The 17553-nt window shown below is 49.7% G+C and overlaps 1 protein-coding gene across 7 annotated transcripts in view; it reads right to left on the reverse strand.

Moving 5' to 3' along the window:
- The window catches only part of NRF1 (nuclear respiratory factor 1), a 69360-nt gene extending 55939 nt beyond the window's left edge, over positions 1 to 13421 (reverse strand). For 2 of the 7 annotated variants that reach the window (XM_061346856.1, XM_061346859.1), the window contains exon 1: positions 13226 to 13418. The gene's annotated coding sequence lies outside the window, so the exon portion shown is untranslated. Of the gene's footprint in view, positions 1 to 13225 lie in introns of all 7 variants that reach the window. The other 5 variants (XM_061346855.1, XM_061346857.1, XM_061346861.1 and 2 more) reach the window with 5 other exon arrangements.
- Between the last annotated feature and the right edge of the window lie 4132 nt (positions 13422 to 17553).

Raw genomic sequence — 17553 nt, forward strand, 5'->3', positions numbered from 1 at the left:
TCAGTTTTGAGCTGCTCAGTTTGCTTTTCCCCCTTCCCTAGCTTGGAGGTTACTCTCTAAACTGCTTCCCTAGTGATGCTGCGAGGATGGAGGGGTGATGCTCAGCACTGCTTTGTGTTTGTCTCCATCCTTTGGCCATCAGAGCAGAGCTTCAAGCACAGGTCACAAAGATGATGGTGGTGGCACACAGGGCTTCCCACATGCAAAACATGTCCCTTCTCACTCCCAAGAGCCTGCTGTGGTGGGTAAGGGAGACCACACCACCACGGGTTATTTTAGGAACAACCAACTGCAGCTGCAGCAGCTCATCTGCTGCCACAACAACCATAGGCGCTGGTGTCATCTCCTCAGAGGGAGGGACCTGAAATACCTTTGATGGTCTGAGCCAACGGGATGTGAAGGAGGCTTTTCAGCTAACCAGGTTTCATACTTCATGTGTTCAATCAGATTAAACAGTGCTTCCTATGCTCTTAGGACATAAGAATGGGTCATTTTAAAAGCTGTTTCAAACTTCTGGCTCTAGCTAAACTCCAAATTCCCCACAAAGACAGCCTGGAATAATTCATAAGTGAAAACTGATCCAGCAAGGAAGAAATCATTTGCCATTTACTAATAAAATCAAACCCTGTTTGACTGTAATTACACCTTTGAAATTGTCTGGAACTGCTTTGTGCTATTCTGGCACCAAGCCCTCTAAAGCAAGTACACACATCCTGATACAGCTGGTTTCTGATCAGCAGATTTCAATGGTTACACTCATGGCTCCATAAGGAGCAAAACCTCATTCAGAAACACCAGCAACACAAACAAAGAGATCATACACCATGATTTTCACAAGGAGCCATGGCTAAAATCACTGGTGTTCATCAGACATCATCAGTCTGAAGCGAGTTGTGTCTAACTCTCTGGTTACAACAGCTAGAAATGGTCCAGTTTACACTGAATCCCAGACTGGTTTGGGTTGGAAGGGACCTTAAAGCTCACTCAGTTCCAACCCCTTCCCACGGGCAGGGACACCTTCCACTGGAGCAGCTTGCTCCAAGCCCCTGTGTCCAACCTGGCCTTGAACACTGCCAGGGATGGGGCAGCCACAGCTTCTGGGGCAAGCTCCTGCCATGGTCTGAATTAGAGGAGCTGCAAACCTGCAGCTGAGGGAAAGATAAGAGGACAACCTCTAACAGAGGAGACACATCCAGTCTTGGCCCGGTGCTGCCCTGGCTGTGTTTCAGCTCCATGTGGGCCAAGGTTGGCTGGTATCTGGAAGCCACAACTCGTGCAAAGCCATCCATCTCCCAGCCAGGCCTTACTTGCACGGGCACCAAGCTCACTCACAGCATTTCCTGATGATGCTGGTTAAGAAACCACTTCCAGGTGAAGTGGGAGATGGAAGAGGGCTACACCAGCCAATTACAACTGCACTGGCTTCTGTCAGAGCAGCTTACAACCAACAGCACACAGAAGGCCCACATCTCCCATCACTCACCTGCACTACGTACCAACAACCAAGATCCAGTCCTTCTCCTGGTGAGGCTGCTCAGGTCCTCCCTAGCAGATCATTTCAGACTCCTGAGAGCAGAGATTTAGCTCTTTACATGCACTGGCATCTCTCACTGATTAAATATTATCTGTTAATTCACCTTCAGGATAAATTTGATGCTGTTGTCCTATCAGATTGTGCTCAGAGGGAATTACCGCTGCAGATTTGATAAGGAAACAATGCTATTCACCAGGGACAGGCTTGATGAATATCTTAATTATGACCACAACTCATTAAAAACACACATTTTACCCCCAAATCCTGTTTTCCAATGGGTGCAGAAGAAGCCTTCCCTTGCTCATGGGAAGAACTTGCTGGCCTACACCTCAGTGCAATAAACCCCAGATTTTTGTGGTGAAGCATCTGTCACTCTGGAAACTGTGCAGGGTTTTAGATGGGGCTGACTTCTCAGGACTTGAGACATTGCCTCCTGTCAGCAGCAGCAACTGCTACCCTGCACAAAGGCAAGATAAGACACGTCAATTTACACCTCTCTTATCAAGATTGAAGCCAACATCTTACTTCACGCTGGTGCACAGCAGCACGGGGACATTGCTGCTTGTCAGCAGGGATGCAGTAACTCAAGCACGAAGAGGAACTACACAAAGTAGCTCTGGTTCCACAGCGTCCTCCTGTGGCATAATATAAGGCTCCTTCTAATTAGGATGGGATAAGAATTCCCTATGCTACCAGTGTCAGCATGAAAAGACCTAAAATACAGCTGATTCTAGAAAGCAAACACAAACCCCCTTCTATTAATGTGCTCTTTTATCAGCTTCTCACACAAAAGAGCAACCCCATCACACTGCAGGAAAAACTCCATGCACAGAAAGGCTGGAAAAGAAACAAATGGGATTTTACACATATTTATTAGGCACAAACCCTCCTGTTTGCTGCTGAAAGCCACTCTTTGGCGATGGGACAGGACATTCGTTTCACCAACTATGACGCAATTTACAACGGGTCCTTTTTGCACTTATTTAGCAGCAGAGGCTGGCAGGAAGCTCTGGGCTCAGTGTGAGGATGAGGTGGTTTCTATTTGAAGCCTCTTCTCAGGCTTTGGCACGATGGGGAGCGTGGGGAGGGCTTCACCGCAGCGCTCTACCCTGCTCCTCTTCAGTACTCAAGCAGCGCAGTGGTAGACAACAGGGAAAGCACAGCACAGACAAGCAGGAGCACTCCATGGTTTAGACTCCGTATTTTCAAGTTTTAAGCAGTTTATGTAAGTTAAAAGATAAAGTTATACGGTGGGATCAATCCTCCCCATGAAGACACCAAGCAAAAGGTTAGCACACATTTAGCATCCAGAACAGGAGCACAGTACCACATCTCGATCCGTATCAGCCTGCAAGTGAGTGTAATCCAAAACTAAGTCAAACTACACCATAAAGTTGTAAAGCAGGAGTGGAATTCTCATTTAGCATTCCCATGCTTCCCCTCAGGCCCTGCTGGTTTCATGTTAAGCACTTGGGGTGTGATATCCAGAGGGGATGCTCCCTCACCAGTATCCACATGGGGGGCAGAACCTTGTTCCCTACATCTTTTGGAGGATGTGTAGTGTGAAATGAGTCTAGGAGAGATAACGTGGTAAATATGAGCTTCCAGAGGGGAGACTGAGCTGAGCTCTTAGGCAGAAACTCTTCCCTGTGAGGGTGCTGAGGCGCTGGCACAGGGTGCCCAGAGAAGCTGTGGCTGCCCCATCCCTGGCAGTGCTCAAGGCCAGGTTGGACACAGGGGCTTGGAGCAAGCTGCTCCAGCGGAAGGTGTCCCTGCTGTGGCAAGGGGTTGGAACTGGATGGGCTTTAAGGTCCTTTCCAACACAAACCATTCCATGCATTTATGTCAGCTTCTGAGATACGATTCTATAAATGGCATTCTCCAAGGTAATACTTTGTCAGCTTACACATTCTTTCATTTTTACTTAGAGAACCACACACAAATCCCAGTTTTGATTTATGTTACTCTGACCTGCAGAGCCCAGAGTCATTTGAACAGTGTGAAGCCAGCTGGTCACCTCCAGCTGATTCAGCTTTTTAAATTACCAACCAAAATGGTCTTTTAAGAAGTACAAATCCAATAAGCACAACTGCCCAGAGAGCTGCTGTTTGCCATCGCTGACAGCATTCCTGGTACTGCACAAAGGCACAGCCCTCACTCCAACAGGATTACTGCCTAAAAGACAGAGTGCGGCCCTGGTTGGCTGCATGAAGGTGCAAATGTTCCCATGTTTAATCCTCTTTTATCAAGGGGGAGGATTAGTGGTTCTGCTGGACTACCATAAAAACATAAAGGAAGTGTGTTTTAGCAAAGGATTCGAGCAAGAGAGTGGTGATGGCTAGACCAAGACTTAGAGGAGTGAAGTATCATGTTAACCATAGCAGACCTTGCCCCTGCTGGATGTTGTCTTCAACCATGGCTAGATGGACTTGGTCCTCACATACTAATTCAATAGGATCAGCATATGGTGAAGACAGATGATTCACCCCTGACCACATTTAATTCTCTAACTCGCACCCCAAAATGGCAATCGCGGCCCACCTCTAGGTGATAGTTCTGTTAATGATGCAGCCTTCAAGATGACATGATCTTAGGATCACAGGTTGGGTTGGAAGGGACCTTAAAGCTCCCCCAGTTCCAACCCCTGCCACAGGCAGGGACCCCTTCCACTAGAGCAGCTTGCTCCAAGCCCCTGTGTCCAACCTGGCCTTGAGCACTGCCAGGGATGGGGCAGCCACAGCTTCTCTGGGCACCCTGTGCCAGCGCCTCAGCACCCTCACAGGGAAGAGCTTCTGCCTAAGAGCTCAGCTCAGTCTCCCCTCGGGCAGGTTCAAGCCATTCCCCTTGGCCTGTCCCTACAGGCCCTTGTCCCAAGCCCCTCTCCAGGTTTCCTGCAGCCCCTTTAGGCACTGGAGCTGCTCTAAGGTCTCCCCTTCAGGAGCCTTCTCTTCTCCAGCCTGACCCAGCCCAGCTCTCTCAGCCTGTAAGGAAAACACCCTACAACAGCATTTGTTTTCAAGGTCTTCTTCTATGTAAATTTGGATTTGTTTGGGTTTTTCCTCCAGCTATTTAGGAGGAGGGGATGTGCAGTCACAGCCTACAGACAGCTCCTGGCTGGCATCAGCTACCAGATCTGCATTCACATGGGGCAGAATGTGGGGATTCTCCTCCAGCCACATGAAGTACGAGCATCTGGGGTTACCCTGTGGTGCCCCTGCAGGCCCTTGGGGTGACAGAGAGCCTAGGTTCAGTAGAAGTGGGATACCTCCTCCCCTTAGCACCTGCAACTGGGAAAAAGGAAAGGCCAGGCTCCCTTCCAAAGGTTTTCTGTGGCTGAAGAACACCATCTGCTCCTTGCCCTGCAAAAGACTGCAGTGAGGAGCCAAAACACCCCAGCAAAACTGGAAACTAATGGGCAAGGAGTTTCCAAACTGGAAACAAGGAGCAACAGATGAGAAGGGGAAGTGTCACCTCTAAAGAAGCATCACATATGAGAGAAGATCTAGGACATGTTATGTTTGCTGCTGCTACTGCTGCATATTGAGCAGGATTAAGATTTGTGTTTTCTGGGAGGAATAAAATGTGCTTCTAGAGCCCAACTTGATCAGAGATTTCTCTGTGAGTTATTGAAGTCTTCAGTACCTGAATGCTGGATTTAAACACTGGTTCAAGCATTTCTTCGCTGGAGTATTGACAAAGTGCCTGTTAAAGAGGTCACTGTGTTCTTCAAGCATCCAGCTTACTCCTGAGCTGTCTTCCAAAGGCGGAACTGAACACTCAAGACCCAAGGTATTTGTTACAAGATGAAGCAGGATTATAACGATCATACACAGATGAGAATACCTGCTTATACTCTCCTTCCTAAGCACAGTTATTTCATAGAATCCCAGATTGGTTTGGGTTCGAAGGGACCTCAAAACTCATCCAGTTCCAACCCCTGCCATGGGCATGGACCCCTTCCACTAGAGCAGCTTGCTCCAAGCCCCTGTGTCCAACCTGGCTTTGAACACTGCCAGGGATGGGGCAGCCACAGCTTCTCTGGGCACCCTGTGCCAGCGCCTCAGCACCCTCACAGGGAAGAGCTTCCTTATATCCAGCCTGAATCTCCCCTGGAAGAAGCCATTCACCCTTGTCCTGTTACTACAGGCCCTGATGAATATCAGGGTTTGAGAAGGGGCACAGGTCAGTTTATCTTCCAAGATCACTCCTCCACCAGAATCCCATGCACATGGAGAACATCCAAGATAGAGCCATCATGATTTTCTCATCCTGACCCACCATAAGTTAGCCCTTATGTGGGGTTTTCCTGCTTTGAATACACAGTACAGTATGCAAATCCTGTGGGAATTCAAAGCTTTTCCTGTAGCTCACAACCATGCATCTGATACACTGAAACTGGGACATGAATTTTTATTTGCTGCTACATTTTGTACTTCAGATGTCTTTCACATTTCTTCACCACCTCCTCCATCTACATATGCTTTGCATTATCAGGGTTTGGGTATTACAACTATCACAGGAAAACACACCATTTCATCTCGAGCAAGAGACCAAATTTTACTGATTTACCTGCAAAGCACCATTAAAACTCATGCTGCAGGAGAAAAAAGCCTCGAAAAGAATACAACTTGCAACCCAAAGGAGCTAAGAGCTTCTAGGGAGGAAGGAGGTGATCCTGCCACTTTATTCTGCTCTCGTGAGACCTCACTTGGAGCATTGTGTGCAGTTCTGGTGTCCTCAACATAAAAAGGACATGGAACTGTTGGAACAAGTCCAGAGGAGGCCATGAGGATGATCAGGGGACTGGAGCACCTCCTGTATGAAGGCAGGCTGAGAAAGTTGGGGCTGTTCAGCCTGGAGAAGAGAAGGCTGCGTGGAGACCTCATAGCAGCCTTCCAGTATCTGAAGGGGGCCTATAGGGATGCTGGGGAGGGACTCTTCATTAGGGACTGTAGTGATAGGACAAGGGGTAATGGGTTAAAACTGAAACAGGGGAAGTTTAGATTGGATATAAGGAGGAAATTCTTCCCTGTTAGGGTGGTGAGGCACTGGAATGGGTTGCCCAGGGAGGTTGTGAATGCTCCATCCCTGGCAGTGTTCAAGGCCAGGCTGGATGAGGCCTTGGGTGATATGGTTTAGTGGGAGGTGTCCCTGCCCATGGCAGGGGGGTTGGAACGCGATGATCTTAAGGTCATTTCCAACCCAAACTAGTCTGTGATTCTAAAAGGAGCAGCACTATCTGAAGTCCCTTCTAATGCCTGAGGGACCGGGGGGGTTCAGTCTGGAGAAGGCTCAGGGGGGACCTGATGGCTGCCTCCAACTGCCTGACAGGAGGATGGAGCCAGGAGGGGCTGGGCTCTGCTCCCAAGGAACAAGGGATGGGACAAGAGGAACCGGCCTCAAGCTGCACCAGGGCAGGTTTAGATGGAGCTGAGGAACAATTCCTGCCCCAGAGGGTGCTCAGGCATTGGAACAGGCTGCCCAGGGCAGGGCTGCAGGCACCGTCCCTGCAAGTGTTCACACAGCGTGGAGACGAGGCCTCAGTGCCATGGGTTAGTGGTGGCCTCGGCACTGCTGGGAATGGTTCGGCTGGATGAGCTTAAAGGGCTTTTCCAACCTAGCTGATTCTATGATTCTCCTAAAGGGAAACCAGAAGCAAAAAGGATTTTCTTTATGACCAAGATAGTGGCTGCAGAAGCAGCAGGAGACTCTAATAGCAGACACCAAAAATAAACTTATGGGAACAGAATTAACTTCCACACCGTTTCTCTATAGAGGATGTTGCAGTATAAATAAAGCAGAGACTCTGGGGTGTGGTTTGGAAGTATTTTTTGACCCAGGAAGTTTTCCAAGCCTGGAAGTCATCCCCATTTGATTACTTTAAGTAGATGGTTATGTCATAAACAGGGCACGGGCTTAGTTTCTTTAGGACTGCATGTCATGATCACACTTGTTACAGGCAAGAGGCATGCTCTGTTAAGTGAAAATAGACTTTCATGTTATTTCTGCTTATGTATTTGAAGTCAGATGAATTTGCTTGGTTGATAGACTGGAAGGAAGAGATGGGATCCAGAGGGACCTGGACACACTGGAGAGATGGCCAATGCCAACCTCATTGAACTCATTCCCTGGGGCAATTCCAGGCACAGGTACAGGTTGGGTGGACAAGTGATTCAGAGCAGCCTGGGAAGAAGGACTTAGGGGTGCTGGTCAATAAAAAGCTCTCCATGACCTGGCTTCAGTGTGCACTTGAGCCCAGACCCGCCCCTGTGTGCTGGGCTTCACCCCCAGAGTGTGAGCAGCAGCAGCAGATCCTGCCCCTCTATTCTGTTCTGAGACCCCACTCGCAGCACTATGTGCAGTTCTGGTGTCCTCAAGGTGGACATGGAGCTGTTGGAGCAAGTCCAGAGGAGGCCACGAGGATGATCAGGGACTGGAGCACCTCCCTCGTGAAGACAGGCTGAGAAAGTTGGGGATGTTGAGCCTGGAGAAGAGAAGCTGCATGGAGACCTCAGAGCAGCTTCCAGTGTCTGAAGGGGGCTACAAGGATGCTGGAGAGGGGCTCTTCATCAGGGACTGGAGTGATAGGACAAGGGGTGATGGGTTCAAACTGAAACAGGGGAAGTTCAGGTTGGAGATAAGGCAGAAGCTCTTCCCTGTGAGGGTGCTGAGGCGCTGGCACAGGGTGCCCAGAGAAGCTGTGGCTGCCCCATCCCTGGCAGTGTTCAAGGCCAGGTTGGACACAGGGGCTTGGAGCAAGCTGCTCTAGTGGAAGGGGTCCCTGCCTGTGGGAGGGGACTGCAACTGGAGGAGCTTTAAGGTCCCTTCCAACCCAAACCAGTCTGGGATTCTATGATTCATTCTATGAATTTTGTGGTGGGATTGACAAAGTTGAGTTACCCTCCGACTTGTGCTCAGAGTGCAGCATCTGAGCAATCCATCTCTTATTTATAGAGCCAGCACACAGAGCAAACAGCTAATATAATTCACACGTCTGCCTTACACACAGCCTCAGAGAGGCAGAAAGCAACCTACAGCCAACAAAAATAATGTGCATAAAGGAGCAGAGGCTCAGAGCTCAGCGTCAAGGACAGAACGCACCATGTCCCGTACTGAGGAGGCACCTGCTTTCATTCCTCAGCACAAAAATAGGCTCCCTTATCCACCAAAAGCAGCATGCTCTCTAAGAAAGGATGATGAACAGCAAGGAGAGGAGACACTGGAATTCTCATCCTATGGAGTCAACACTCAGATGGAATAAATCTTCCATCAGAAGCATCCTAAGAGTCTTTGTGCAGCTACATCCTTCTTCCAGGAGGAAAAAACCCCACCACTGTATTTCATTGACATCAAAATGTCAACATGCATGGAGATGCCTATCACTCTCCTACATGCTCCACCAAATATAGCCTCCACCTCCCCATTTCCTACTGTCAATAGAAGGAACTCCTCCTTGGAGCCTGGCAGGCAACTCATCTGCTACAAAACCAGTGTTAGACAGAAAAGTCCTTCCCATGAAGCTGAACACCTCAGGTGACCTCCAAAACCAAGTGGGTGCACAGCATTAATCACTTGGGCATCCTCTCCCAGCTCCTCTTAGTAACACTTCTAGTCAGAACAAAAGGTCTGCTCCTAGTTATAAACTGTACTACTCCCACAAGGATAGTGGGCTCTAAGGTTTCCCAGCAAGTGGTGCTATCCCATAAGGATGTACAGCTCCATTCAAGCCTCCCATGGAACTGTCCAACAGGAAACTGGTTCGGCCCCACTAGTTTTTGGACCAAACCAAAGGTAACAAGACCAGAATTAGCAAGACACCATGAATACTGAAAACAACTGCTGCAATGAATATAGATAGACCTGAATTCTCCACAAAGCAGGATAGGCCAGGTTTAGCTTGGACAGTTAAGAGGCTCCTACTACCCATGGTACAAAGAAAATCCTGTATTGACTCTTGACTTTAAAACCTTTCTCCACACTCCAGTGATAATGGCACAGCTTTTATATTGGAAAGTAGTGAGAGTTCCTGGTGGAAACTGAAGTTACAGGTGGAAAAGAGAAGATGCCAATAATGTTCAGCATTTCATGGTTTGCAATGCCTGAAAACCAGGGGGTTGCTGGGATCTATTTACCTGGCTTGGATTTACATGCAAAACAAGCTCATGAAGAGGTTCACAACAGCTGGCACACAAATTCACTCATTAAAGCAAGTGAGAAACAGGCTGAGGCAGGGGTGTTTGCATGCACAGAACGGTAGAATCATGGAATGGTTTGGGTTGGAAGGGACCTTAGGGCTCATCCAATTCCAACCCCATGCCACAGAGGGCTTGGAGCAACCTGCTCTAGTGGAAGGTGTCCCTGTCAATGGCAGGGGATGGAACTACATGAGCTTTAAGGCCCCTTCCAACACAAACCATCCTCTGATTCTATGATTCATTGGAGGCGTCGTGTGAGTCACCACAAGTATCTGTTTCAAGTGCCACCTCAGTGCACTTTCAAGTGCACCATTTTCAATCTTTCTACTACAGCAACTACTACATAGTAAGAGTAAAATCCCCACCATGCAGAAGTTATTCAAAAAGATTCAAAAAGACTAAGGGTTGTATTTTTAAAATGATTTTATTTAGTAACTCAAGCACTGGGTAATCAGCAATACAAGAAACCTTCACTGTATGTTTTCCTATGTACCTACTTCAAGCAGCGTGGATCTACTAGAAGCAGCATGGAAAGATAATGTCCAAGGCTAAATGTTACAGTACTACTTGTACTGAAAGTCATCAACAGAAGCAGCATATGAAAGTCTCTATTATATTTTCCTGGTAAAAGGGATCCAAGGGCACAGCGGAGTCACTGCATTCTGCTCCTTCCTAGAAGATACACTCCCAGATCAGAGTAAGGGAAAATAATAGTAATTCCCAAAACCTCCAAGAGCCTGACAGACTTGGAAATCTCCCTCATTTGGCACATGAAGAGCCAGTACAAGCAGCAATGGGAACATTCTCAGAGCATGGAAATGGCAAGTCTGACATGATGTAGCCTAGAAGCAAGATCTACAACAAAGGCAGCCCAGGTGCTCCCAACCCCGACTCCTGCAGCCATTTGGGGCTCTTTATTTTCACTTAGGAGGCTGAAATCTTCCAGGCTTGAGCTTGCCATAAGTGAAACTTGTTGGTTTAAGCCTAAGAAATGATGATTCAGGCTCCTGAGTGATAGAAAAACTATGGAATTCCAACACCTGAAGAAGGCCTCACACCAAAATACCTGGATTCTGAAAGGTGACATCTCCGCAGCCAAGCAGTTGTGGGGGTTTTTTATCCAGGGAAGTTGAGACAATTAATCCAAGTGCAACATTACAGCATGTGAAGCCCCCGCATGGCCAACCTTACTCAAAATCAAAGCAGTCTTCACTCACCGCAGCTTAATCCACTGTGAATAAGTTTATGCCACACACTTTCCCAAGAGAGCTACAGAGAAGGGCAACCACCAACTGACATGACACACACTAAAGGACTCTTGCTGTCAGAGCTGGTGTTTTGCTATGATGGCTTTTCTGCTTCTGGGGTCAGGGTATTTGTTGTTCTGGCACACTGGGCAGCTCAGCTGGGATGGCACAGTCCACATCCACAACACAGACTTGTGTCAGGGTAACTTACACAGTTACACAGAGCACTGCCCAGCCAAGTTACCTCCAAAGGAGCACCCGTGGATGATGTTAATACTACACACAAGGTAACGGGGTCCACAGAAAGACTTTGATTGAACTGAGAGGCTCCATGCCAAAAATCATAGTGCCTACACACACACACTCCAACACGGGCTCTATCCAGGCTGCCAACCAACACTTTACAAGACCCGTGCTCCATTCCACCTACACAACGCGAACATACACCAGGCCACACACTTCGCAAGGCACAGATGCTACTACAGTACATGGAGTTGTAGGGACTGCACAAAACACGTACTGGATGAGGCAGAGGGTTCCCCATCTCACCCTATGTATGGCCTGTGTGTAGGAGCCCATACCTCATTGTAAAGCCTGTACATTAATGATGTGAGACTTCTGAAAAACAACTGTAATACAGTAAAATACAGTAAAGCCCAGCTGCAGCACTCTATAAAAGAGTGAACACATGTAGAACATTACATAAACATATGAGATTATTTAATTAAAGGCTACACTATGACACTTATCCATGATGGACAAGATTAAAATCCTGCAACAAGAGTTAATATAACCCTGACCTTTCCAAAGTTACCACCCTCATACTTTCTCTTTCACCTTTAATATATAAAAGCAGCTGCTCCCCAGTTTCATCATGAGCAGGAAAATACAACATGAAAAATAAGCAGTTTCTCATCTATTTCCTCAATATTAGGCCATTAAAAGTTCAATATAACAGGTTTTAAAGATCAGCAACTGTGATGCAGATGAACCAGAAGATGAGGTGATGCCACTGCTAAAGGATGAACACAAGTCGCCATGATGTCTTGAATGAAACCCAAAAAGAATGATTACACACAGCCACCACGACACTGAAAACACTCTCACCATGCCCACTACATGGGAAGAGGGTCTAAAACCATGCCTGGACAGCAGCAAGGCTAACGCACTAGAGACACAAACCACAACAGCAGTGCTCCTCCTATGATAAAAATCCTCAATTTTGGAAATAATGAAGATAATTCCAATGGAGGAGGAAAAAAAGAGAACAGAAATTCAAATCCCAGAGCTGTGCACAGAAAACATCTCCCCCACTACAGAAACTACCTGTAGCTGCAAGAAAGCCAAGACCGAGTAACCCCACACCTATGAAGGCTTTTGAGCCGAATACTTCTGCCCTGTAATTACTATTTACACTAAGTCGTGAACCAGGTTCTCTCCAGAGCCTGATGTTGTATAACCCAAGAACAAAGAGATACAATTTATACCCCTTTTGGGGGGTATATTAAAGAGAAAAAAAGATCATTCGGCTTGTGCGAATAACAGCATCTCAACTCGCTGCCCTGCTCCACAACTCATATTCAGAAGGGCAGCGCCGGCCCAGGACGCTGCCACAAGGCATCCATTTGCAGTCAGAAAAAAACGAAAAGGAAAAACAAATAATAAAAAGGAAAGGGAGAGAAAAGGGAGGGATAAAAGGAGGGAAGAAAATAAACGGGGGGGGGGAAAGAAAAGCGAAGTACCGCAAATGGCCGTAGCCGCGGCCCAACTCCCCTCCTCGGAGCGGGACGGGCTCACAGCGGGGCCGGGGCAACCTGCTCCCGCAGCCCGCAACACTCGGCCCGGCCCGGCCCGGCCCCAAGCGTGGGCCCGCGCCCGCCCTTCCCTTCCCTTCGCTTCGCTTCCCGCCCCGCTGCCCCCCCCTGGGAGGGCGCTCGGTTCCCCCGGGCTCCGCCGCCCTCGGCCGGGTGATGCCCCCGCCAGGCCCCGCGGCCGCCGCCCCGCCGCCAACCACCACCACCCCCCCGCTTCCATCCCTCCGGCGGCCGGGCGGGAGCGGCCCTCGCTCCGCTCCGCTCCGCTCCCCTCCCTACGGCGGGGCCTAGCGCGGCCTAGGCGTCCCCGCGGCGGCGCGGAGGGGAGGCGCGGGCGCCGGAGCCGGGGGTGCCTGGGCGGCCGGCGGGGGCCCCCGCGTTGCTGCGGCTGCGCCGGGCTGGAGGAGCTGGGAGATTGCGCGGTAGGACACTCACCTCAGAGCGGCTGCGCTGCAGCGGGCCTGCGCCGTGGAGCCTTGTGGCGGGAGGAGGCCGGGGAGGGAGCGGAGCGGGAACGCGGCGCGGCTCGCCCTGAGCCGCCGCAATGGCGAGCGGGAGAGGCGGAGACCGGCGGCGGCGGCGGTGGCGGGAGGAGGCCGGGGGGAGAGGGAAAGAGCGGGAGGGGTGGAGGAGGAGGAGGAGAAGGAGGACGACGACGTATGGCGTCATAGCCCGGCGCCGCCGCCATCATGAGGAGGGCGAGGCGGCTGGCAGCGGGCGGCCACCGGCGCCATGTTGGGGAGGTCGCCGGTGCCCCTGCCCCGCGGAGCCGGGTGTGAGGGGTGGAATGTATCGAAGGTGTCGGAGACCATGGGCTGGAGGAAGCACAGCAGGCGGTTGGGAGGGACCCGTCCCTGGCTGGTGCTTGGAAGATGTTGGAACTCTTGGGTGTTGATAAGAACAGATAGACCTCTTGCCAGATGTCGTAAATGCAACCTCAAGGCGGACACAGATGTGCTTGGAAGCATATAAATATCGTGTAATCCTTGTAATAAACGATCAGCTTGTACTCCAGCTCTGGAGCAGTGCCTCCATCCTCACAGCCGGGGCGCCATGGGGGGAGCGAGGGGGTGCGGGCGCCATCTTGAGGAGGTTGCGGCCCTTTTTCCCGCCTCAGCGCAGTGGGTTTGGGCGGGAGAGCGCTGAGGGGCGGTGGGACCCGGCCTGGGCTATGGTTCCAAGCGCGGTTTTATGTGGAACAAAACCCGTTTAAACCATCCCGCTCTGCGGCGTGGCCGTGGTTTACCTGCCCGCACACCGCTCTGGTGGGTTTGGGGTAGGAGAAACGGTATTGCTGAGCTGATGCGGGGTTCAAATAAAGAGGTATTCAAATAAGAGATCGGGAGGTGGCGGCTGTGCGAGAGGCCATCTGTTTGGAGCTGTAAAGCGTAGAGCCGCCAGCGGGAAGCAGCTGGGGCTCCTCAAACGCAGTTTGGGCTCATGCCAAGGGGAAGGGTGTCCCTGCGGCTCCTCACTAAACACAGATAAAGCTGTCTTAAAGCAACTGACAGCCCATTTTCTGCCCTGGCCACAGGCCGGCTCCACAGAGCTGCTCGTTTCCATGGCTGCCCTCTGGGTGTCAATGGACCAAACTCATCTTTAGCCCCACTAATTACTCTTCTTCCTGGTGTATGGAAGCTAAAGGTTTCTTGTATTATCGTATCAGGGCTTAGAGACATCTACTGGGGTCACAGCCTGGTGCTGGGAGAAGGTGTTCAGAGAATCCCAGACTGGTTTGTGTTGGACGGGACCTTAAAGCTCATCCAGCTCCAACCCCTGCCACAGCAGGGACCCCTTCCACTGGAGCAGCTTGCTCCAAGCCCCTGTGTCCAACCTGGCCTTGAACACTGCCAGGGATGGGGCAGCCACAGCTTCTCTGGGCACCCTGTGCCAGCGCCTCAGCACCCTCACAGGGAAGAGCTTCTGCCTTATCTCCAACCTGAACTTCCCCTGTTTCACTTTGAACCCATCACCCCTTGTCCTGTCACTACAGTCCCTGATGAAGAGTCCCTCCCCTTAAAGGTAGCCGCTGTCCCCAGGCAGCCTGGGGGGGTTCAGTAGGAACCTGAAATATAAAGGATTTTGCATGCAGAGGGAAATGATAAAAAATGGGTATAAATCTGTGTTTTGTAGGAGGGAGCCTTAAGATGGGACTTGACGTCTGATGCGCTGAAGCTGTCAAATTGAAGACGCTTTCCCCACACCCAATGGATGACATGGAAAATAGAATGAGGACAGGTTCTAGGAGAAGAGACAACAGAAGCCGGTTAAGAGCAGCCTGGAAAGCAAAATGTTTTCGGTAATATCCCTTCATTAAGCATCTTAAATGTTTTTTTATGCATTTTCTGATAAAGATTTGGCAGATCAGAAATTCACTCCACTTTCATATTGATCATAGTTTTATTTTGGTTGCTGTAAAATGCATGTAATTTGTTTCACTTCAGGACCATCTGTGCCTAGTAAAAGCCTCTTCCATGAGTATGTCAGTGTACTGAAAATGCTAAGTTGTCGTTACACTAACATCCACAGCTGGGGTTTTACAATTTCCCTTGAAGCAGGCAGTTCCAGGCCCTGCAGAAGGGGATGTGGCCTACATGGATAGCTTGGGGCACTCTACAGATTTACTCATAGGCAAATACAGAGAATATAGAAGTAACTTCATGTGATGGCCATCGAGTTTTTCCATTCACAAATAGAATAAAGCAATAGTAGATAAATTCTTAGGGCAGGAAGTGATGACCATACTATATCCATGTGAAGGTGCAAGAATATGGAAAGCGTGGTGTGGAAGACACACACTAACTGGTGTGCTGCATCTGCAGAGCCATCTGAGGCATTGGCATGTGTATCAGTTTGCTTGGGATCGACTGTCCACTCTACAGTCACACTCCAGTTGTTGCTTCAGCAGTGCCCCTGCATTCTGGGGAGGGGAATCTTTGCTACCACATGCACCTTGTGGGTAAAATAACACCTCTGCTTCTTGTGTGAATGGTATCTTGGCCCATAGGCTCAATTACCTTGAGTTTTGGGTGCTCTGGATTTCTGCCACTGGCCTCCCGTAGGTATGAAATGTGGATCCAGACCAGATGATGAATTACACCATGATGAACGTAACTCTTGCTGCAGAGCCAGGAAGGTGTTTTGGCTGGGCTGGTGTTCCTTGAAGATGGGGGAGGGAGTGCCAATGCAGGCAGACGTGTGGAGGCAGCTGTTGTGGACTGTAACAGCAATGGAATTCCCTTGTGGTAATCAGTAGGTTTGGAGCAGGGCCACGAGCACTGAGACCTGGGACTGTGCCACGCAACAGCCCTGGTGTAACCAACCCACAGTGACCCAGAATCAATGCAGGCGGAAGGTCACTTCCTGGTACATCACAGGAAGATAAAGGAGCCACCAAGATCATTTCATAATGGTGGGATGTGATAATACTGGAAGAGCCTTGGAACACTCTGGAGTCTCCCCCAGAGCATCTGCAGCTCTGGAATTGGAGGGTTTAAGAACAGGTTAGACAGAATACCACTCAGGAATGCTGCAGGTAGAGTCGCTCCTGCCTCAGGGAGAAGGATGTATGACGTGACATCTCGGGGTCCCATCCAGGTGGGTATTTCCAAGGCCACATGTTGCTAAGGGGTTTGGAATGGGCAGATCAGATGAGTCAGTGGCTGTTGAGAGGGCTGGGACTGGCACAATGTTCTTTTTCCCACCCCTCTCAAAGTGCTCTTAGTTACATGAAGAGAAGAGCACACACGGGTCCAAAGCCTCTCTCTAGAGAACTGCATGGACCAGATGTACCAGAAGGGTCCCAAGAGGCAGCCTTTCTCAGCATGAATAAACTAACTTTCTCTCTTTAAAAGCCAGCATCAGCACTTGTCTCCCAGGTTCTCATGTTCATCCAGACTGTGCAGTGCCCCATGATCCTATGTCAAAAGGTTTGGGAAAAGACTAATGGCAAGTACAAATGTACCTTTGGCCAGGAGAAGGGAAGGGAGCCTGGCTTGTACACCCATGGGAATGCCAGGGGCTAGTTAGCACATGTCATAATCAGCATTCAGGGAAAGAATGGGGAGGAACAATGTAGGAATGTGAGGAAAGGGAGCTCTGGTGATGGAGCAGACACAGAAAGTTTTACCCGTCCACATTCTGGGTCTGGAAAGAGAAGATGCAGAAGGGATAACGTGAGGCCAACGCTGTCTAGTTACCTGCTGGATGCGTTGGCTCAGGTGCTGTTGAGGCCATGGGGAGAGGTCAGAAGACTTGGTACAGGTGTATTAGCAGCTCACCTTGTCTTTGGTTGGTGACTTCTGGGACAGAACAAGAAAACAAATGAGTAACAAGAAAGGATTGCCTAGGAAATGATCCCCAGGAGCGCATAAGGGGAATGGGAGTGCCTGGGTCAATTAGCTGGTGCTGCTTGGTGACATGGGGGACTTAATACCAGCAGTGTAAGTGGCTTCTGAGCTTTGGCCAACAGCCTCAGACAGGTCTGGCCTGAAAGTGCCACCAGGCTTGGGCAACAAATTCTGTGTGGTTTTGGATGCCATAGTAGGATTCATGCACAAAGAAGAGCCCTGGCTCCAGTGAAGGCTTTTCTCCTGTGGTAATGTGGTTGCATTACAACCAGGGAGTTTGCAAATGGGAAAAGGTACTAGACTTGTAGGGACCACAAACAGATTATGTATTCCTAAGTGGATGTGCTTGCTGGAGCTGCATGTGTTCATGCAGCAGACGTGTTCCTGGCAGCAATGCTCATGCCACAAAATGTC

The sequence above is a fragment of the Neopsephotus bourkii genome, unplaced genomic scaffold (assembly GCF_033783945.1).
Source record: "Neopsephotus bourkii isolate Nb327-2 ecotype Australia unplaced genomic scaffold, CSIRO-AGI_Nbou_v1 NB_281, whole genome shotgun sequence".
In the NCBI taxonomy this organism is placed as follows: domain Eukaryota; kingdom Metazoa; phylum Chordata; class Aves; order Psittaciformes; family Psittacidae; genus Neopsephotus; species Neopsephotus bourkii.